Raw genomic sequence first — 23,217 nt, 5'->3', positions numbered from 1 at the left:
CTTTGTTGAGCTGGTGAAGCACTTAATAAACTGTGTTTTTCCTCTGTTTCTAAATATTTCTTTTTCAGGTCCTCTTCATTCTAAGAATGCTGTTTCTCAAGATCCCATTGTCAGATCTCAGTTCTCAATACTCACACATTGGTCTCCCTCTTTCTTGCTCCCCTCATTTTGTCTCTCTGTGCATATTTCCAATTTATGGCTTTAATCTTTGGCTTGTTCTATTTATCTTTGGTTTAAATTTGAAATACATAATTTTAGGTTCAAAAACCACCGCTATCAAACGAAACAAGACAAAGCAAAATCCTGAAAAATTCAACACAAGAAGGTAATAGAAATAGAGAAGCATTACTTCACCTTCAGCAGCTTAAGGAATGACATAGCAATATATATATACTTGGAAACAATTGAGTGTCGTCCTAGTGTGCTGAGTCTACTAAACACTGGGATCTAAGATTTTTAAATTTTATTATTAATTAATCTGTTTTGTCATTTGGATACAGGGTTTTGCTATGCATTTCATGCTGATCTCGAATTCACTTTGTATCCCAGGCTGGCCTCAAAGTTGCATCGATCCTCTTGCCTCAGCCTTCCAAGTGCTAGATTACAGGCATGTATCACCACACCCAGCCAAAGTGACTAATAAAATAATTTATTTGTTCATGATATTTATATCCTGGTAGAAAAGGGCCAGGCTATATCACATAACAACACATTGATTATTAATTAATCCAATAATTTCAAGTAAAATCTAATGAATTCCATGAGCAACAACAAATAACAAAAGAACATAACGAAGAGATAAATGGAAAGACTAATTAGAGAAAGCTGTCTGGGAAGGAGAGCATAGCTCAGTTACTAAGAAAAGCAACTCTGGAGATGGGAGATGATAGATGGAATGGAATTTGCAATGTGAAGAAAGGGAAGATAAGGAGGGGCCCTGAGATAACTGTGGGGTGAAGGAGCAAATGAGTGGGAGGTGCCGGACTTGGGACCTGTTGTCCCCTGGGCCTGTGGCCACATTTGATGGCCTTATAAGAGACTTAGATTTTCTTCTCAAATGGCGTCTTTTCACTGGGAAACCCATGGAGGGCTTTAGAAGGCAGAGTGATACCACTTGATCTATAATGCAAGAGATGATTCTGTGGTATGGAGCATAGACTACAAGAAATAAGAGAAGAAAGGCAGGAGAATGGAGAAGACTGGGGCAGGCTTCCAGAAAGAGAACAAGACTGAGACAAGCAGTATCTGCAGGACCTGTGAGGGTGTTTGTTCTGTTTTTTTTTTTTTTTTTTTTTTTTTTTTGTCTGTCTGTCTGGGTTTTCTTGTCTTTTTCTTTTTTTATCCATACCACGGATCGAACTCACGACTGCACACTTGCAAGGCTGGCGCTTATGCCGCTGAGCTAAATCCCCAGTGCCTGTCTGTTCGTTTTTAATGTGTCATAGATACAGAAGGTCATGAAAAATAGTTCCATAGCTTAGTAAGTCTTTATAAGAAAATACCCCTGTAATCACCATGCAAAACAAGAAAAAGAACTCAGCTGGCTACTCCAGAAACCTTCCACCTGCACTGTACTTTAGCAAAATCCTTCCCTCTCACAGATAAGCAGTGTTCCCAGTTTTGTCCTTTGTGTTCTGTTTCTCTTCTCTGATATAATTGTATATCACCTAGTATGTATTTCTAACCAGAAAAGTCGGCTCAAATGCATTTTCTGTTTAAAGTTGATGCATTTTTAAGCTTATTTATCTATTTTCCCCCATCCTTCCTTTTCTTTTCTTTGCATTTTATTGGTTAAAGTGTTAGAAAGTTTGAAATGTGGATTTTCTTGTTCTGGATTTTGCTAACGGCATAACATGATGCTATTAAAAATTGGAATCCTGTCCTGCATTCCTGAAATTTGATAACTATACATAGAGACTTGCTTAGATTTGAACTTAATCTAGTGACAAGATTATCTGTGCTACTTCATTCTTTTGTTAGGAAGCACATTACCTGTGATTGCTTGATTTTTAGCTATCTTTGTAGCTAATTTCATTAGATGTTACAAAATGAAGATATTTTGTTATTCATTTGTCATAACATATTGCTGTTGTGGCTGTGGCTGTGTTTGTGGCTGTGGTTGTTCTTGAGACAGAGTCTCCTTATGTAGTCCAGGCTGGTCTCCATCTCACAGCAGTCCTTCTGCCTCAGTCCTCCAAATGCTGGGATTACAGGCATTTGCCACTTCACCAAGCTCATAATCTCTCTTTGTGGTAATAGCGTTTGAACCTAGGGACACTGTAACACTAAGCTAACCTGTATGGCTAGTCTTTTTTTAAGTCAGGGTTTCACTAAGTTGCCCACGTTAGCTTTAAATTCATGATCCTCCTCCTAAATTGCTTGAATAGCCGGGATTACTGCACAGCCAGCCATAAATATTTCTATAGAAAGACACTTTCCTCTCATCTAGTACCCAATGATACTAATTCATTTAACAAATCTTGTATATAGGCTTGATTTTTTGATGATAGTGGATTCTTTTCCAACTGTTATCCAGAAATAATTAATTAGTATTTATTTTAAATATTATAATTATTTAGCCACTAGTGAAAGAGTTTGTCTGTATTTTATGAAGTTAAGCGTGCCTTTACAAAGCAGAAATCCTATACTGGATATTTGCCAAGGAGAATGAATACTTGTCATGCTATTATTATTCATAATCACTCAAACTGAAAATAATTCAACTGTCCTTTAACTGATGAATCATGGTATATCCATAATATATAATATTGCTTAGCAATAATTGGGAACAAATTATTGATACACATAATCTGGATCAAGTGCAAATAAATCGTGCTATGCGAAACAATCAGATAGTCAAGAACTAAAAGGTTAGGGTCACAGATTGATCTCAGCAGCACAAGTGTCTGCCTGGCAAGTATGAGGTTGTGAGTTTAAACCTTACTAGCAAAACAAAATTAACAATAACAACAACAAAACAAGTAAAAGGGTATTTTCTAGATTATTCTACTAACATGAAACTACCCAAGAGGCAAAACTATAGGATTCTGAGAATATTTTGTGTTTTCCAGGGCAACAGAAAGGAGGTTTATGTCTAGCAAATATCTGGGGTTGATGGAACTATTCTGTATGCTGGTGGCAGTACTTGTGTGACATCATACATTTCTCAAAATGCCCAGAGCTGTACATCAAAAATTGATTTTTTTACTGTATATAAATTAAAATTAAATAAATACAGAGGTTTAAAAGGACAATGGCAATGGTTCAGTAATTAGCTAGTTATATAGAGAGTACTGTATGCAGAGACAGAGGGCATTCTTTGCATCTCTTCTCCCATTAGCAAACTGGGTTCTGCCACTTTGAGGGGAAAACCAATGGAATAGATGGACTGGAAAATATAACTTCCCACACAATGATTTAATGGTATTTAGTGGATTTTATCTATACTATTTTTCCAGGACAATTAAAATAGAGTTATCTTGGGTCTGTAGCTCTTCAGATTATCTATGGCATTCTGTAAACATGATCCTGAAGTAGTCTTGGATACATTCTTTACTGTGTGGAATTACAACATACCCCTGGACCAGCTAAGGTCCTTTCTAGCCCAGATCTAAAATGAACTCTGCTGAAAAAAGCTCTGGTGTGTTTTATCGAGAAATGGTGTGGTAAGATTGTACTCTGCATACTGATCTTTGGAGAATAAGGATCCCTCATGACCTGATATTGCTGTAAAGACTGTCCACAGATTTTGGTTTTCTCTTTGGGGATCTGTTTTTATAGGGTGTATCAAAAGATTCAAAACTTTTGCCCCTCCCATACCTCCTTTGATTCAAAATATCTTTTGTGAATAATGAATTGTTGACAAACTGAGTGGCAGAACCAAATTTGCTAATGAGCTTCTGATATGAATATGTGATTGGATATAAATGTATTTTCATTGAGAGAGAGAGAAGTCAGAGAATATGTAGGTTAGGGGCAGAGGAGATATAGGGAAAATTTATGTTCACATTTTTATATTGGATATATTATTGGATTTGGAAATCTTATCAGACAGTTAGATTTTTGAATACATGAATATGAAGCCTAAGGAAATGTTTAAGGCTGGATATATGGATTTGTGGAACCATGAAAATAGATGAAAGTCTACCAAAAGAAAAGATGGCAACATAAAATAGAACTTTAAGGAGCTTGGTGAGAATAAGCCCAAGAGGTAGAGAAAGTTGCAGATCAGTTAGAAAAAAAAAATTACACAAAATATTGCTATCCTAGAAAAAAAGGAAAAAGATTTGTGGCTTATCATTTTAGTGCAATTACCTTTGAGATACAGTAAACACTGTATCTTTGATTTTTAAAGATAGTCCAATTGCTTAGTTCCATGGTTGATCCTGTTGTATCAGTGTTACAATATTATACTTGTGATAATTTGAGGTTTGTATTCTTCATATATAGTTTTTAAATATATCGTTGCCTGACTTAAAAGTCAGCTTTTATAGGACCAACTGTCTAAAGTCTAAATATATTTGATCATAATTATAAGACATAATATAGGGCCAATAAATATAAGGGCCATGAACTATATTATGGACCATAAATGTAATGTGAGCATAATTAAAGCAAAACATACCTTCCAGCCTTTTTCTCCATTATTACTTTTTAGACATCCTCTGGCTCCCAACATTAATGACAAACTCCATCTCAGTTCTCTGTGCATGCCTCGTGTTCCGCTAACCATGCACTTTAATCTACTTGTGCCTGCCCCACTAGATTCCTAATTCCTACCTTAGTTCTTTATTTTAAAGCTGCTTTGAGAAGCTAGCCACCAAAAGATCCAAACACAGAAAAATGTTGGTTTGATGATAGCTCTCTTTCTAATGCCTTGACCTAGGTAGATCAGTTAGGAAAAACAGAAGGTGCCAATGTTAGGAGAAGTGAAGTTTTATAAAAAGTCTATAAGAAAACAATATTTATTTTATAATCTGGCTGGGCTTCAATATTATCACAACGAATGGAAAGATAACAACAAGCACTAGATTTGATATAAAACAAATAAAAGTTAAGTTTCAGGTCAACCTACTGACTCACATCAACACCTGATTTTAGATTTATAATCCTGCCTGTCGCTCTTCTTTTGTTCTTTTTGCAAAGATGGCCCCTGAAACTGTTTAAACCCAAGACCCATAAAATACCTCTCATTGTTTATTATAGTACAAAGATCAATATCTAAGAACTGAAATGTCATGGAATTAGTAATAGATCAGTTACCTTATATCATGGTGTCAGGTTACCTAACTTCCTTTCATTCTGGTTTGTTCAGCTGTAACACAGGAATAACTACCTTCTTTACTTCACCCAAAACTTCTGCTAAGGCTCAGAAGAGGGATTCAACTAGTCAACAAATATGTTTCAGCAGATGTTTTGGAAAAGCCTACTGTGTTCATACCTGGTTGTTGGGTGCTTACTGGTGAATGAAAATGTGATCTGTAGCACTGTAAACTAACAGCATACAGTGAGAAAGACATTAGTGCAAATATTACTAAACAAACAAAATACATGTGAGCATTTAATAAATTATAAGTTGATAACTGTGGTGTCACTAATGTGGTACTAAAATCATTTCCAATGTTTACATTCTTTCAATGGATCTATGTTTCTAAATATCAGTATATCTAGAGATGATTACTTTCTAGATGAAGGGACAGAAACAAACAAAAAAGACTGTCTCAAACCATTCCAAACCCAAAATTAACTGGTACCAGCAAGTCAATTAAATAATGGATAATGGGGAAGAGGACAGTTATGGGGACCAGTATTCAAAGTATCTGGTCAGCACAATTTTTCCCAAGATAAAATGCTCTAGTTAAATAAAGATTAGAAAATTTGCTCAGTGAATATGTACAATGAGAAAAATCTAGAACCTCCGAAGCTAACCCTAGGGAGGCTAACAGCAGTAGGGACAACAGAACTGGGAGTCCTCCAGGCAACACCAAAAGCAGGTGCCCTCCCAGTGAATAAAACTGCACAAACACGGCCCCTGCCACCTTCCTCCCTTAGGTGATACTCCAAAACCGTCAGCTTAAGGACGTTTCCATTATATAGTAGTTTAAAAGGTGAACTTTAGAATCATTAAGACCTAGTAATAAGAGTCTCAGTTCCCCATCATTTCATACCACTGTGACCAAACATACTAAATGGCACGTAAAACAGTATCAATCAGAGAAAGCAGCCTTACTCGAGCATAAGGAAGACAAGTGATTTCTGCTCTACTGTAGAGTACATACCAGGAAGCCAAATCAGTTGGTTTCTCTTTGCCTCAGTTACTTCTCTGAAGACTAGTTGTTAATAGTTTCTATGAGAGAGCTGTAAGGACTCACTAACAAAATACAGTCGAGCCACTTAGAAAAATACCTGGCATCCAGTAAACACTCAGTAAAAATTTACTACTGATATGAATACAATCATGGCTACTATGAGTACCACTAATCTCGCTCTGGCTGCTACTGCTGTATTCTAAGCTTTGTATCATTCTAAACCAGAGTGTATTGTGGAATATTCCCATTAACTCCCCTAGGATTCCTAGAGGAAGATGTGGCTGTAATGGCACCTGCCATGGCTGTAGTGTAATGACATCTGTAGTGGCTCTCCAAACATTGCCAAGTGACAAAGGCCTGGGTACCTGAGATAATAGAATTAAGACCGTTTCTCAGTTCTTGTGAGGTGCTAATTTGGACCCGTACACTGGAGGTACCTGAAGAGGAGACAAGCTGATGCAGTCAGTTCTGTAGTCCGTTTAAGACTAGGGTGCTGGTACTCAAATGATTTGAAGATGAAATCATCCACAATACAGCCCTTCATGGTGTCACTCACCCAGAGCCCTGGCTCTTAGTCTTCCATCAAATGCTGGTTATCTCGAAAACACAGACTGCTTCCACCAGGAAAATTCCACTTCTGAGAAATCACACAGCTATGGTATGGCTGTCTTTGCTGCCCTCAACTCCTGTCTGTAAGCTTGATCCACATAGGGATGCCAAGAGGTGAAATCTTTAAGAAGTGTGCTCCACGAAAGGTGACTGGTCATTGCGGACACTGGTCTGGGGCAAGAGAGCATTGGCTGGCCTGGGGAAAGTGAGCTGCTACAAAAGAGGAAGGCTGACCCAGCCATTGCTCTCTGTCTCACCATGTGAGCTCTTTCACACAAGTGCCTGCCACTGTGATGCCAGGTGCAAGAGACCCTCTCCAGTTCCAAAGAATGGGCGCCATGCTCTTAAATCTCTACAACTGGGAGTTAAATAAATCTCTCTCCATAGAAAAGCATCCAGTCTGAGGTATTTTGTTACAGCAGTGAAAAGCAGATGGAAACATGAGTGTGTACTACCCCCCCCAAAAAAAAATGACTGGGAGAAGAAAAAAAAGGTGAAACAAAGTCCAAATTTTCTTGATTGATCCATAAAGAGAGAAGTTGCTCACAATGAGAGAAGATTCTCCAATAGGACAGGAACTATAGCAAAGATTAAGAACCACAAGGATAGAAAATGAGACTAGAAATGGAAAGCAAAAATCACATGCAACAAAAACATATGTAAATAATACTTTTTAACTAAGGAAATGAGGGGAAAATGTTAATTTTGTTCAGTATTAGTAAAAGAGAGCACTGTTTGACATGGCAGCCTATTTAATGCCCTACAGAATCCCAAATGTACGCCATCCATCTCCAGTGACAAGGGGATTATTTCAATCTCAGTGCTGGGCTAAAGATAAAACACAAAATGTTGTTTCCTGTGAACTTAGGGTTTTTGTTTTTTAAACCTTTTCCTTGATAAATCTTCTGCATTTTGGTTCTTTCTGTTCCAATTAAAAATAGCTGTCTGAGTTCAGTTTGTGGATATAATAACTAGGATTTCTTTCAGAGCTCCATTCCTAATTAAAGGCAGCATTTGCAGAGAAAGGGTTTTACATACTTATGTATTACCTTATTCAACCCAAGCAAATTGCTTCCCTATGTAAACTTCTGAATAGTAGCATTTCTTCAAACATTGAAAGCCATTCTAATGTAGATTTTGCATTAATTTGAAAGAAAGAAAATGGAGCACAGTCTAAGTTGAATTACTATTTCTAAAATTAATTCTTGATTTTATAAAGTGATATAAACACACATGTATTTATAAATGTCACTGTGTGTATTATTGCCTCCATAATTGAATGAACTCTGAATATTTTGATTATTCAGAAATTTATATAAATTCCTTCCTTCCAGTATTCTTTCTTCAGGGTAGATTCAGGGAGGAAACAAGATATAATGATAACAGCACACACATGAATAATACGCTGAACATGATCTATGTATACAAACTAATTTAATCCTAATTTATGATTTAATACTTCTGTTTTCCAGATACGGAAGCTGATGTAAAGGCCAAATAAGTTGCCTTGAGTCACTGGTTTATATGGGAAGAGGCGATACTCAAATCCAGATAGCTAGGCTTCAAAGTTTCTTCTCTTATCTCCCTTTATGCCACAGCACAAAAATAGTCTACATACTTATGCAGTGACGGTGAACTTAAGAGTCCAAGTGCCTAAGCTGTAGTCCAAAACCTACTAATTTATTGCAAAGAGTCAATGCTGTAATAGGGAGGTTTTAGTTTAGGAAAAAAACAAAAACAAAACAACAACTTTTATGCAATACTCGGCTACTGGGGAGACTCTGTTAGTTTGCCCATTTAGAGGACTTGTGTGCCCACTGCAGCTCCTGTGCCATAGGTTTGCCATCCCTGGAGAAGTTATCTTTAGAAGCAGAGAAATCATAGTTCAGAATCTGATGTTGTTTCTTCTTACCTGTGTGATGTGAGGCAAGCCTCTTGGTTTTCTCCATCTGACAGAATGGAATAGTCATGTCCACCATGATTGGCCTAAACAGACGGTCACATTTAATTTAACCTCTATGTATGGTTCTTACCACTACTGGTTTGGCTCTAGAAACTAACCTGAACTCCAGTTGTAATTAGCACTCCCCCCTCCTCCACCTCTATGATTTTAGGCTGACTGATGGCTCCTGGTGGCCACAGTGGGAACGTAATTATTTCAGGAGTCAGAACTTCTGTATATTGTCTGGGAATCGGAATCGGTCCACTCACATGTCTTAGTACAGTAAATCAGCCTGTGGCAGTCACAGTGAGAACTGCTCATTGGATTGGTTCAACAGGAAGTGTGGCCTATGATGGGTACAATAAGATTTATTTCATTTTCTTAAAATAATATACAGGCACAGAAAGTTTTTAGGAGATTCTGTACCGTGTTTGACCAGAGGTTCACAGTACTGGGTGCCAGTTCAGATTGCTGTTCAGAGAGATTAGAAGGTGTTCTCTGATTCTGGAGGAGGAAAGAGATCCAATCCAAAATTGCTCCTGCAGGGCTGATTCTGGACATATTTCTAATGTCTTCCTACTGGGCATTAACTAGTGGCCACTGGTAGGTAAGGCTTTCTACAAACTATGTTTTCCTGTTTGAACACCAAAACTCTCAGGTCTGAATAACATCAAAGGAGTGTCTCTAGACACCAGCATTTGTGACAATTCATGATATGAGACATTACAGTGAAAAGTTTGCACGAATATATGCTGACAATGCTTCACTAATATATATATATATATATATATATATATATATATATATATATATATATATATGTATATATCAGAGTTAGAGTTTTAATTATAGATTTAAGTAAAATAATTTTAAAAAGAAAATAGGGCATCTCTCTATCCCCTGCCCATTGTCACAGAAATAGAAAACCTTGATAAGCAGCAAGTATTTCAAAAGAAATGTGTTAATAGAGATGAAAATATTTAGGCACAGCTCTAAAATAAAACAACAACAACAGAACAGTAAATTATAATGTTAAACCAATAAATTCGAGAAAGACAGTGATACAAATATAAGCCTAAGCTTTTCAAAGACTCACTCTCCTGGATGAAAAAGTTCTCTAATTAGGATTTCCTCAATCAATCAATCAATCAATCTCTCCTTGCTCCCTCCTTTTTTATTTCCTTTAATGGCTAAAACTATGTCCTTTGAACTGAGCTGCCTCTTTAAACATTTTATATTGAAACAGGGACACAATCAACTCCTCAGTTGCTCAGGCTGTGTAAATTTGTGATGCTCCTGTTTCAGCTTGCCAGGTTGCTTACATTATAGGTGTGTATCAACATTCTCAGCTCTAGTTAGGTCTCTTAAGGAACACAAAATGGGCTAAATGGATTCCAGCATCCATTTTCATTTCTGTAGTCAACTAGGAAAGACTTTTGCTAGTATGTAATTGTAAAGTAACAACTGTACCGTGAAGGGTGATTATCCATTGCATTTTCTTTGCATGCATTAAGCATTTTTCCAAATGCCTAAAAACAAGTAAAAAAAAAGTATTATCAGATATTTGGAAAGATAAGCCGCAGAGAAACTCCTCTCCATTATTTGGAATTCAGATGCTAGAATATAGAACTTGGGGAAGTAAAGGAGAAGAGAAGTGAGTTCCCAGGATTCAGCAAGAATCTGAAACAAGGAGAATCCACAGAGAGAGCAGAAAGAGGGATCACGACATAGAAGAGGGAGGTGGCAGGTGGCACTTTCTTCCTAGACTCTGGATGCCAGTGTGGGAGGGGCAGCTCGAACTGCAGAGGCACAGAGACTACTGGGGATTCCAGCAGGCTCCTGGAGAAACGCTGACCAGCGGAAGGGAGCAGGAGATGTTGAGGACTGTGGTGGCTGGTGAGTTATTTGGGTTCAGACACCTCCCAGCAGAGGGCAATTCATTGGTATCCACTTTGAAAGGAGGCCAATAGCAATCTGGACTCTGGGCAGCTGTGGGTTGGCTTCATCTAGTGGCACCAAGTGTCAGCAGGAGGGACAACTGAGTTCAAGTTGGCAGGAGGTCAGGGAACCAAGTTCAAACCCGCAAGGAGCTGACTTCAAAGCTGCAGTGAGCCAAGCTGGAAAATGGTACTTGGAGCATTGTGAGCTGAAAAACTTGATTCCCAGCCACAAAGCCAGAAGCCACAAGAAGCCTAAACTTCAGTGGAACTGAAGGCCTAGGATTGCAGGGATTATCCACCACTGCCATAATTCTTCTGCTGGCTTCTGGGATCAATCAGTATGGATCTAGGCTCTGCCTGCCCTCTCTGCCAACCAGTGACAGCAAAGACACACACTGAAATAAAGTTTTTTTTTATGTTTTCTTCTTTGCTTTCTAATTTTATTATTTTTTATTTTTTTCATGTTTTTCTTGATTATTTGTCTTCATTTTTATATGAATGACATTGTTTCAATTTTTTTTGTTTTATTTTGTCCTTCTTTGTTTCTTCGTTGTTTCCTGTCTTCTTCACCAGTTCCCAAAGCTTTTGCAATCTTCCTTGTCCTCTAGCCTTACTTCTAATCTCTTTTTTTCTTTATTTCACTACATTTCCTGTAACCCCATTTAAACTTACTCTCCTGAGGGTAAAATTGCCATACTAAGAGCATATTTGCTGTATGGTATTTTCTTATTTGTTTTAGATCTAGCTATGTAACTACAAATTCTATTCATAGAGATAAAGATAGCAAATTAATAGTTCTCGCAGTTGGTCATTCTCTAGGGTGCAATTGATGCTGCTATGATCACGGACTGTATTACTTTAACCAAGATGACATAATTATTCTAACCAGTTGTTTTTCTTCTATGCCAAGACTGTGATTGCCTGAGTGTCACAGACATTACTATAGGCCAGTGCCTAAGAACCAGAGACAAGGTCAATTAGGCAACAATTTCTTATTACCGATATATTGAAGAGGCAGGATCTTGCAACAGACTCATAATACAACACCCAGCTGTACCTGGAAGACATCTCTAAGAAGTACTCATTTCCTAAGAATTCTCAGTACTGGCAATAAAGATACCTACTATAAATGATTTAGAAGCGTCAACACAGAAAGTGAACTAAAAAAAAAAAAATTGAAAATGAGAAACCAAGATCATGATGCAACCCCATATATATGCCTAACCAAAGACAAAATATGAAGTGAAACAGTTTGAAAGTCTTCCATTTGATAATCTCTGAAGTGGTAACAACAATAATAATAATACTGGAATTAATAAATTAAATGAATGAGACTCTAGAAAAGATAAAATCAAATAATTTCTCAGATGACTTCAGAGATGACTGGAATGAAAGGGATGATTAATAAATACAAAGAAGATACAGACAAAAATACATAGAGGAAAATGATTGACATCATGAGTGGCCAACATAGGAAAGAAATGGAATCCATGAAACAGATTCAATGGAATATTCAGGAGATGAAAAATTATATCAAAAGCACTTGAAACAGATGAGATAGTATGAGGACCAAATGCCAGAGCTAGAAGATAGAATTTTGCTTATTGATCATGTAAAGAAAGATTTCTTAAACATAGCAAGGGCCATGAAAAATCAATCCAAAAGCTGCTCAATGACACAACGAAGAATAACTTAAGATTGAACTGAGTTGATAAAAAATCAAAAGGAAACACAAATGACATTAAAAAAACCCCTACTAACAGAAATATTAGCAGAAGGCATCCCAAGCATGGATAAGAACTGGGGTAGAGTAGGAGAAGCATGTAGAACTCCAATTAGCTGTAATAAAAAAAATTCTACCCCAAAGAATATAATACTCAGGATTCCAGATATTCAGCACAATAAAAATGTATTAAAAACTGTTACAGAAAGGATACAAATCATAATTATAAAGGAAACCTCATCAGAATTTTAGCAGATTTTTAACACAACCCCTCAAGTCAAGGAGAGCTTGAAGTATTTCAAGCATTAAAAAACCTCTTCTAAATTGATGTGGCCTGAAAAACTATCTTTTAAAATTGAAGGAGGAATACGACACTTTTATGAAAAAGAATACTTGAGGAAATGTATGACTACTTAACCAGCACTCCAAAATGTGTTGAAGGTCATTATAGAAAGAGGTAATGAAGACCACAACTCCATCAATCCCAACAGAATGAATCCAACATACAAGGCAAATAATTAAATAGTGGAAAGAAAGGATATCAATGACAGGAAAATAATATGATATAGACAAGTCAATATATATCAGTTACAACCATCAATATAAATTCCCTCCATTCACCAATCAAAAGAAACAGACTGGCAGAATGGATCAAGAAACAGAGTCCAACAATATGCTGCATAAAAGAAACACATTTAATTCAAAAAATTCAGTTAAAAGAAATTCATAGACTGAAAGTTAATGGATTCAGTTAAAAGAAATTCATAGACTGAAAGCTAATGGATGGAAAACAATACTCCATGTAACAGGATGCCAGAAAAAAAAAAAAAAAAGAAGAGATTGTTATTCTACTTAGATACACAGTGGATTTCAAGCTAAGACTGATCAAGAGAGACAAAGGAAAAAGTTCTCAGAGGAAGATATATCACTTATAAATATGTATGCACTAAGCACCACCACACCCAATTATACAAAACAAACGTCAATGGGCATGAAAAATCAAATAAGTACTAATACAGCTGTAACAGGGAACCTCAATACCTGACTGTAACAAATTGAACAACTAGACAAAAGAAATCAATAAAGAAATATTGAACAGAGCTAAACTTTTGAACAAATAGGTTTGTAGATTTCTATAGTATTATATCCCATATCCTAAGAATATACATTCTCCTTAGCTGTGTACAGGATGTTCTCCAAAATAGATCATATATTAGTTCATATAAATAAATGCAAAGGAATTGATATCATGCCATGCTTATTGTCAGAACTTAGTGCAATGAATCCAGAAATCAGCAGTGAAAGAAATCACAGGAATTTCATAATGACATGGAAATTAAATTACACTCTCCTGTATAATCAATGGGTAAGAGATGAAATTAAAGAAGATGTCAGACAATTTGTACAATTTCGAAATAAAACCAATACAACATACCAGAACTTATGGGACACAATGAAATCAGTCTTACATGGGAAATTTATGGCACTAAATTATTATATCACAAACACGGAGTGAGCTCAAATAAATAACCTAAAGTTGAAACTCAAGTTTCTAGGAAAAAAAAAAAAAAAAGAGAAAGTCAAGCCCAAGCTCTTATGAAGAAGGAAACTTTAAATGTTAGAGCAGAAATTAATGCATTGGAGACTAAGAAAACAATACAATGAATCAATGAATTGAAGACTTGGTTATTTAAAAGGTTAAGTAAAATCTACAAGTCCTTAGCAAATCTTATAAAAAAGTAAACACTCAAATCCATGCAATTAGGCATAAAAAGGATGAAATCACAAAAATATCTGCAGAAATTCAGAAGATCATTAATATCTACTTTGAGAATTTATGTTCTGATAAGATGGAAAACACAGAAGAAATGAACAGATTCCTAGATACATTTGAATTACCAAATCTGAACCAAGAAGATACAGATTCTAATTAACTCGATATTGCTCAATAAAATTGAAGATATAATTAAAAACCTACCAATAAACAAAAACCCAGTTCATTACTGATTCACTGCTGAATTCCACAAGAAGTTTATAGATGATTTAATACCATTATTCCTCAAGTTATTTGTCTTACTTTTCTCTCATTGCTGAGACAAAATTCCTGACACAAAGTTAAGGAAGGAAAGGTTTGTTTAGTTCACAGTTTGTTGAAGTTTCAGTCCATAATCAGCTGGCTCTAAGGCAGAGTGGCATGGCAGAGGGGCAACTTTTTATAGCTGTAGAAGACAGCAAAAACAACAAAAGAGGAGAAGAGTGGACAGCAAGCCTCTTTCTGTCCCTTATATTGTATGCAGGTTACCTGCCCTAGCAGGTATTAGCACTCTAACTCTAGCATTAGACCATGAATCAGTCACCAACTCGAGATGCAGCCACATCCCAAAAGCCTGCTCCCCATGACCTCATTAAGCTTTGGGAAACATCCAAATTGTGTTACCTGGAAGAAAGAGAGCTTCTTTAATGAATGGTGCTGGAAAAACTAGCTTTCCACATGCTGAAGACTAAAACTAGAACATATTTTTTACTATTCACTAAAGTACAATTGAAATGCATCAAAACTCTAAATATGAAAACAAAAAGCTTAACCTGTTGGAAGATAGAACAGGTAGAATTCTTGAACATATAGGTATAGGTAAAGAGTTCATGAGCAAAACTCCAATCATGCAGGAAATACCAGAAAGAATCAACAGCTGGGATCTCATCTTTTTAAAGAGATTTTTCACAGCAAAAGAAATTATCAACAATAAAGAGACAACCCCTAGCATAGGAAAAAAGTTTTGCAGCTGTTCCTCAGACAAATAACTTATATTTAGAATATATAAAGAACTGGAAAAAAATCAAAACCTAAATTTAAAGAACTAATCCAAAAATGGGCATCTAAAATGAATAGATACTTCCAGATGAAGAAATATAAATAGCAAATACGTACATGAAAAAGTTTTGAACTTTTATGATCAATTGAAACATCCAAATTAAAGTAACACTGGGACTCCATCTAACTCGAGAAAAAAATGACAATTATTAAGAACCTAATCAATAACAAATGCTAGTGGGAATGTGGGGAAAAAGGAACACTTCTTCACTGTTTGTGGGAGTATAGACTGGTTCAAGCACTGTGGAAACCAGTGTGGAGATTCCTCAAAAATTAAAATAAGTGTTCCATGTGACCCATGTGTTCCCCTTCATGTTACCTTCCTGAAACAATTAAAAGTCATTAAAATGCTATAGGCCCATATGTGCACCCACTTATAGTGGTAGAGTTTATAATAGCTAAATCTTTGAAGCAACTCAAATGCCCATCAACCAATGAATGGATAAAGATGTGGTTCTTTTATATAGTAAAGCACTATTCTGCCATAAAGGACAAATGAGACATATCTAGGTAAACTGATGCATCTTAAGAACATTATTACTATGTGAATTAAATTGGATACACATGCTTAAATATAACAGGTCTTTTTCAGGTATGAGAAACTGAAAATGTAAATAAGACCATAATGTATGATGGATACTATGAAATAGGAAGAAAATTTTCACAAATGGTAAGGGAACTACAGAGGGAAGAGATAGAAAGGGGAAAAAAGGAAAAGAAAAACAAAAGAAAATAGTAAGAAAAAATAGAAACAAAGCCTTTGTAAATAAGAAAATGAAGAAAGGTTAAAGGGAGGGAACAGAAAAGGGAAGAAAATAATCAAGATATAACACGTACAAGTACAAATTTCTTATGAATGCCATTATTATGTATACCTAAACTATAACAATAAAATTAACTTTAAAAATATTCCCAATGGGCACCAATTAAATTGGCAATAAAATTGTTAAAATGCCTTTGCTAAACTTGCCATACATCCACACCCCTTCATACTGACATGCAACGACTTGTTTTATATATAAATGAACAAAGGATAAGCAGACAGTCCCACAGAGGTCTGCCCAGCAACCGCTGATCCAGGATCTAACTTATTAATCGTTTGTGTTTATGTAAAAATTTTTAGGTAGTCATTTGGATGATTTCTGTATTTCATCACTAATTGATAAAATGATAGTTGTCATAATTTTGGAGAGAAAGAAGATGATTATTTATGCCATGAAGAATGAAGTCTTGGCTGGTCAACTGTGCGTATGTGTGGCAAGTAAAAACAAAAGAAAAAGTTTACGTGTAAACTGCTAAGTGTGAATCATCGTGCAGTATTGTGTGTCTGAAGGGTGGTAATGCTTTCTTTAGACTTCTTTTTCCAATTAACAAATCTATTGCTAGATATTCACATACTGAGTTTTGCACTCCTTTTCAGAGAGGTCTCATGGTTGGTTGGGACTGGTGGACAGGACTAGCTCAGGATATTCTGTATTTCTGAGCCTGCCTTCCGCTGTTTAGAGCTGCCTTATCCACTCGTGTATCCTAAGTCAAGCCTGTGAGAGGATCAGTCACACACCAGTAGGATTTTGTAAGATTTTTTGTTTGCTTAGGAATAAATTTCAGAATGTCATTGTTACTTCTACGCACTTTATTTTTCTAACTGAATTTTATCTGATAATCATTTCTTGACTTTTGTTCTTCCAAACAGTTCCTTAAACTCTGTCTTGCAAACTTAGGAACTTTGCAAATTTGGTCAAGGACTGGCTAAAGACTTTTTCCAGGTTTTCAGGCCACATGGTCTCTGTTCCAATTACTGAAGATGGCTGCTGTAGCAACAGCCAAGATGGAAAGGCTGGATGCACCAGTGGTCCTCGAATCTTTAATTACAGAACAGAACAGGTCTCTTTGGGGGAGGCTGGCATCTGGCCCACAGGTTATAGTTTATGGAGCATTCCTAATGGTATGTTTTCTTGCTCTTGCTTTCTTTCCCAGAGACTATCCAGTCACAAACTGTACCCTTTCTTGAACTCTACATGAGTCAATCTCTCAAACATGATTCCATTGGTTGTAGAAGTGTAGAATCTTACATCAGGCATCCAGCAGACAAGAAAACTCTGCCTATGAGTGAACAAGTTGAAGCCTTTTATAAATTTGCTAACAGCCACGCCAGTATCCGTGGCAACTATTTTCTGCACACCCCCTACAACTGTGTATTTACTGAATGGTTTGCATCCCTTATATCTCTTAACCTGTCTGCCCCATAGTGTTCAGAAACAAGTGTTAGAATCCCAGTTTATGGGAGAGACATCTGGGGCTTTCTGAAATTACAATAAGAATTTTATCTGATCATGGATCAGATTAGATCACAGATCAGATTAGATTCCATTCCTGCCTTTTCTAGGGGCTATTGGAGAACAGTAATCTAGATTCATGATCCTAATTCATAGTCTTTATGCTGTTGTGGTTCATTTGGATTAACTCTTTCATTTCTTTGAACAGTACTACAAATTTCATATATATTTTTAATTCTTACTAACAAATGTGTGCAGCATAAAAAAAAAATGCATGACCTTTCACCAAAAGTGTGAATCAGGAACTCTGAAATGGTTAGCATTATGTTTAAAGCTACAGGGCCAGTTAGGGTCAGAGTCTGACAAGAAAACAGTCTTTTGACTTTACATTCATGGTTTTCCAGTGGCAGCCACCCCTCACCCCTCACCCCTACCTTTAGTCTTTTCTTTGCAGTCAGTTGAGGCAGAGGAGGGAAATATCGCCATGCTAAGGGGAAACTGCATCACTAAACTTATGGTCCATAGTATATAACGGTGTGTGGTACCTCTGCATCCTGACCTAGGACAACAGCAGAGACCGTGTGCATTGGAGTTGATACTGGCCAGCAAGAGCTATGAGAGAGGATCTAAGGACAGCTGGACTTGCATCACAGTCACATTTCTGTTTTGAACCCACATCGCTTGCCATGAGGCCAAGTGATGGATGACGCTTGCTTCAAAGGAGAATGATGCTATCATCTTACACAGTACTCTTGTGGATATACAACCAGGCTTTGTCAGAGAGAAGACACATGACAATGTACACTGAGCACCTCTAATATCTCTAACATTTGCTCATCAGTTCTAATAACTAGTAGTGGCTCTCCCATTTAAATATAAAAATGGAGCTTCATTACTTTATTAATAATATCATAATTATTCTTTGGTATTTTCAAATTCATTATGTTTGATGGAGCTTTTACAGTCAAGGACGTCTCCTTGCCGTTTGCATTTTTAATTTTCTCAGTACATAAAAGCCTAGCAGAAAATGGGCCTTAATTCCCCCAGAGCCTGCCCAGATACCTTGGGGAGGATATCTGGTCTTTCTCACTAAATGATAATATTTACTCATTATGCCTATGTTCATCAATAGTGATTGATTTTTTGTTGTCATGTATTTCTTTTTTTTTTTTTTTTTTTTTGCTGGAGTGACTTCAGTCTTTCGATAAAATTAATGCTAGCTCAATAGCCAAGCTTTTAAGCTACTCATAATTTCCCTTTAAAATTCATGTTTCTGAGTAACAAAGCAGAGATTGTTCCTAAGAAGCAGCATTCAGCACATCCTTCTCAAAAGGACATAATATTAATAAAATTTGCACACATGGTTTTAAAAGGTGATTAGTCTTATTCTCTTTGAAGAGTGCCAGAGGGAATATATTTGACCGGCTCACAAAGCAGAAATAGTGTTTGGAAAATTTATTTTTTTAAAAAAAGTATTAAAATAGTGCATGCAATTTATTTTTTATAAATACATTGTCCATTATTGTCCAAATTACAGTGTGAACTCATCTGGTGATGATTTATATGCTATTTAAGTAGCACTGATATTATCAAGTGATATCAGATTTAATTAGCAAAAAGCAGATTTTACCAACATTGACCTTGGTTGAGGAGGAATGGAAAAAAAGAAACTCTGGAGATAAGGAGATAACAATTGATGGATAGAACATTATTCTATTTGAGAAAATGGAAAATGGTAAAAGCATTTAGAAATTGAATTCATGACCTGCAAAACAAGATCAAATTAAAAACTGTCAGACTAGTAAAAAATCTCTCAATGTGTGAAAGCAGGAGAACATTCTAGTTCTGAAATGTAAATGAGTAGTTAGAAATGTCTGAACTCAAAACTGGTTTTCTTAATACAAGAAAAATGGGAAAGTGAATGAAAGAGGAAAAAAAAAGTAAGTATATATATACTAGATCTAAATTGATGGTAATGTTGGAACTGAGTTAAATTGTTAGCAATGGCATAAACTAAGTTAATTACACATTCACAAGGAAAATGATTTTCTACCTGTGTTATGTAAAAAGAATGGAAATTACTACTTAAGGAATTGCAAGACGTTTTAACCTGTGATTATATGAAGTATAGTATAGTCTACTACACGCCTTAAGCATTGTCTTGTGTATGGTAGTTGCTCAGAAATTATTTACTGAAAAAAGTGTAGGGTTATTAAAATAAAATTTGAAGATAAACAATAATCAATGGCAGTGTTGTCATATTTCCAGTGAGTCTGTGAAAACAAACTAGATAATATTTTTTAAGGTTTCAGAGAAAAACAGAGAAAGAGTACTAACAATACTGTGGATTTTCATAGTTACAGGAAATCCTACAACAATTTCCCTGAGCTCTGACTTACCTCTGTGCCCTGTGATGATAATAAAGAAGTAGGATTATTAAAAATACCATAAAGAAATCCTAAGGATATAAACTACAACTAAGAGGGCAAATGATCTTAATTCACCAATTCTAGAGAGACTTGAACATAAAATAAATAGATTCTTCATTCTAGTGAATTCCAAAGATGGGCCAAATGGGTCTGAATATTGAGCTGATATTAGTCAGACAGCAATGACAATAGTATTATGTTTAAAACACAATCATACTTTAAAATCTCACAGCTCACAATTCATTAGAGGGTAGATATCAAATCATTGGTGGATAAAGATATTGAGCCTCACCAAATTTTATTCAGTCATTCATTTGACTAATATTTACTGAACATTTACTGTTTGCTAAGATTTTTGCCAGAAACTCAAGATATAAGAATGAGGATTTGCTGTCACGGAGCTTACAGCTTATGAAAGAAGCACTAGTTAATTAGCTACATACATTTTGTATACTTGAAAAATGAGAGGATTTTTAAGAAAGCAAAAGAGTGTATCTCCAGCTGATCTCAAAATAAATTTAATTTTTGAATAAAAGACTGAACAGATTTGAAGAGCCAGGGAAAGCCCTCCCTGATAAAACCATTGGAGTGCTGGTACAAAAATGATAACCATTCCACCAGAGAAGGGTAGAAGATAGAATATAGGCAAAGGACCTGTGGCAGGACAGAGAATGGCACGACTCTGTTCAGAAGATCTCTGTTCACCCATTGACTTTGATGTCAGATCTTACCGCTTCTATCAGATTTTCCAAGTGGCTCAGGTGAATATATCTGATGTCTTCTCCTCAAAGAATAAGAGTCCTTATAGCAAACCAATAATATCATGCAAATATTAAATACTATTTATAAGCATCGCTATACCTTTCTTTACATCCATATTTACTTTTTGGCAGCTCACTTTTGTGAGTCAAAGAAAATTTAGACAAGATTCATTATACTGTTACAGATCTTCATTAGTGTATTTAAAACACTAATATTTAAAATTCACATAGAATGAATGAAATGAAAATGAATAAACAAAAATAAAATGAAATGAAAAATAAACAAAGATTAAAACAAAAACATATGAGAATGTCCTTATCCTCTAAAAGCAAACTGGTGGAATTTGGAAGCTTCCAATGTCAACAATAACTTTTAGGTAGCAAAAAGTGCCAGGATGAAAGCTCAGGGTGGTATTTCAAGTGAAAAAGCTCTTAGCTGAAGGTAGACATCGAAAGGCATAGTGAACCCAGCAGCCCATTACCGCCCATACTGTGTCTTCTCTACACCCCAGCCTTCTGCTTTCTTCATTTCAAATTCCACTTAATTTTTGTAAAATACAAGAGAGTTAAGCACTATGATTGGCTACCATTATTAAAAGTTAGTATTAGAGTGCGCAAGTAACTAAGTACTCCACAACTTCCATGAGATTGATTGGATATCCATTTGCGTATGACACATATATAAATAAACTTATTCCCCTAATAAGATGATGCTAAACATATTGGTCTATTATATCCTTTCCATCTTTGACTATCATTCATGCTAGTACATAAATGTCAAGTCTATTTTTGCTTTAACTGCTTCATCATATTAATACATAATCTGTGTTCAAGTCTTCATCGCATTAAACCAGTGTTGAACAGCTCTACCGCTCAGTCAGCTTCCTTGCCTGAAAAACGGGGATAATTATCTATAAAACGGGGATAAGTATCTATATATTATAAAATTTAAAAATTAAGCTATATTACAAATTAAATTGCAGGATGTGCTGCAGATAAATAATAAAAACTCCATGAAGGTGATATACGGCTGAGAATATTATTTATGTTTTTTTTCCCTCCCAGTACCGAGGATTGAACTCATGACCTCACGCTTGCCAGGCAGGTGTTTATGCCACTGAGCTAAATCCTTGGCCCAGGATGTTACTTACATTATTTGTATTGCTATCATTTCATCAGTTCCACTAGAACATATTATTTATAACTATAAACAACAATGCAATAGATATTGCTATATTTATCTTTGTGCATGCATTTCTAGCCCTTCCTTTAAGATTAATTTCTAGAAATTAAATTAAAATACCAAAAGATCTGTGCATGTAAAATGCTGAGGCATATGATTAGATGGTGCTTCTAAAAGGCTGTGTAGGTTCATTTATCTATGTCTAACAACAATTCTCCACATCCTTAACAGCATTAAAATGTTTGGATGATTACAAGTGAGCCTGGTTTAAATTCTACCCCTGACTTCAAAATGAATATTCTTTATAGCCTGTTTTCTTATAATGTTGCAGATATTTAAAACAATAATAAAAAGAAAGTGAAATAGTGTTTGGAGACCATAAAAAACGAGTTTTCCAACTGTGAATCTTACGGCTATTGATTAAGACAGTGTCTGGGGAATAGTTAAATAATACTTCTGGGGTGGGGGGCCTTGGTTTCTAAGTAAAAAATTCAGGAAAAAAGCCAATTATGTTTAATTTCCCACAATACGTCTCTGCAACCATCTGTGAGAGTGATAATGCTCTTTTTCAAGGAGAAACAGTTGCAGAAAAAAGAGGTTTTAGGGAATAACTCAATATATATTTCTTATTCTTCAATTAGCTCTTCGCTAATAGGATGCTGTGACATATAAAAATGACTGACTAATGTTTGAAGCACCAATGCTAAACAAAATAAAGATCCATGACCTAAAATGAAATGCAATTCTCAGTCATAACTATGTTATATTGTGTACTTGATAATATTATTCCACTTTCACCTTGTTCGTGGATGACTGGACAGAGTTAAGGAGAATTCTATTATAAAATTATTTGTATAATAACATATTATAATTTAAATGATAAAGGAAAAGGAAAAGCTACCCCATAAGAATAAAACTAAATAGGATGGTTCCTAAAATACTTACTATAGAGATTTTTATTCTTTCAAATTTTGTTTCCCCACCAGTAACTGTTCTTTAAATACTTTGGTATTTTTTTCTTGGGTTTAGCTCTGTATCTAACAAGTCTCTAGATTTGGTCTATATGGCAAATATTTAGATTCCATCCCTCCCTGCATAGAAGTAGGACAGTTCCCTAGAAGCTGCCTCTGTGGCAGAAAGAGATGAGTGCACAAAGAACAATACCGTAAATTAC

This window comes from Cavia porcellus, unplaced genomic scaffold (assembly GCF_034190915.1).
Source record: "Cavia porcellus strain 051 isolate PalLab524CR breed Dunkin Hartley unplaced genomic scaffold, mCavPor4.1 scaffold_19, whole genome shotgun sequence".
Taxonomy (NCBI): domain Eukaryota; kingdom Metazoa; phylum Chordata; class Mammalia; order Rodentia; family Caviidae; genus Cavia; species Cavia porcellus.
This window is presented reverse-complemented; position numbering follows the sequence as displayed.